At 36.8% G+C, this 1414-nt stretch overlaps 1 long non-coding RNA gene across 1 annotated transcript in view; it reads left to right on the top strand.

Moving 5' to 3' along the window:
* Positions 1-6: 6 nt before the first annotated feature.
* The window catches only part of LOC106532253 (uncharacterized), an 8401-nt gene continuing 6993 nt past the window's right edge, over positions 7-1414 (top strand). The window contains exon 1 of the long non-coding RNA XR_001312040.1: positions 7-219. This is a non-coding gene — a long non-coding RNA (uncharacterized LOC106532253). The remainder of the gene's footprint in view (positions 220-1414) is intronic.

Below are 1414 nucleotides of genomic sequence, written 5' to 3'. Positions count from 1 at the left end.
GGGGGGGGGCGCAGAAAGAGCGCAGAAATTTGCGGAGTCTCCATTTTCTTTCAGCCATGAAGGAGAGCAGGTTCATCTTTTTCAGCCAAAACACCAACAGTGTGGATTTGATTTGATTTGATTTGATTTGATTTGATTTGATTAGTAAATATTTATATTTTCATTTTAAACCTTTTGAACCATCAAACTGAAGCTGTTTATAAAGGATCCCAACAGAAGGTAAGACCAAGTTTACATTTTATAATATAAAATAAAATGTTTTTTTTTATTTCCCTTCATTAACATCTCAGTTTAATACAATGTGATTCATCTCATATATTAAAGGTTTGTATTTATTTTAAAGCTTAAACATGATTAAATATGATGTTAAATCTGTCAGGAGAGACTTTTCTCCTCCAGAAAAATTAAATTAAATTACAGCCTGAAATGGAAACATCTCATTCAAACATGCTTTTTAAGCTTTAATATAAAGAATAAAACATTTAATAAGAGAAGGCAGGGATTCAAACGAACCCCCCCCCCCCCACACACACACACACACACACACACACAGACACACACCCTTCTCCTGTGCGTCACGACGCGCCATGGAAACACCCGGACTGAACTAAAAATGGAAATTATTCAAACTGTTTCTCCTCCAAACTGTGGAAAATGTTCTGATTTATTTCATTTTTATAGATTTGACAAAACGTTTCACCCTGAGAATGAATAAAAATAAAAAAAACAGAAGCTCCGTCACGTGACAGATCAGAGACCCCCATGGTCCTGGTCCTGCAGACGGTCTGAGCTGCAGATTCCTGCTCTGTGAGTCAAACCTGTTCCTCTGGACAGAGATGGATAGGGGCACTCACCTCCGACACACCTGCAGGTGGATTACCTGCTCAGGTAAAACTTCATTAAACATGTTTTAGATTTAATCTCCAACATCCGGTCCTGCAGCAGACTGCCTTTAATTCTTTAGACGTGAAAAGATGCGGTGCGCTCAGTCCTGAGAGCCCTGTGCCTCACGGAGAACAGGTGCATTGATGACGCAGGTGAGGAGCTCGCGCCCTCTGGCGGACAGATCAATGAACTGCAGCTTTTTCTGTCGGTTCCCAGGATTCTTTGTTTTACTTTTACTCTGCTTGTTTTAGAAATACTTTGATAATTTAAAAACACAACAATGTAAAAGACTTCAGGATAATTAGCTGCATAAAAAACATTAGGAATATATTTGTTCTACAATCATGTGAAACAAGCAAAATAAAACCCTTCAGACTTTCTGCAGCTGAATAAAGCTTTAAAATTTCATTTTTCAGTTTGAACTATACATTTTGTGTTTTACTGAAAGTTAGACAAAATATCATTTTATGTAGTTTGTTTTTAAATACATTTTCAGTAGAATTAACATGCAAGTAATAAACAATAGTTA

This window comes from Austrofundulus limnaeus, unplaced genomic scaffold (genome assembly GCF_001266775.1).
Source record: "Austrofundulus limnaeus strain Quisiro unplaced genomic scaffold, Austrofundulus_limnaeus-1.0 Scaffold738, whole genome shotgun sequence".
Classification (NCBI taxonomy): Eukaryota; Metazoa; Chordata; class Actinopteri; order Cyprinodontiformes; family Rivulidae; genus Austrofundulus; species Austrofundulus limnaeus.
The sequence above is the reverse complement of the archived record's forward strand: the minus strand, read 5'-3'. Positions and strand labels throughout refer to the sequence as shown.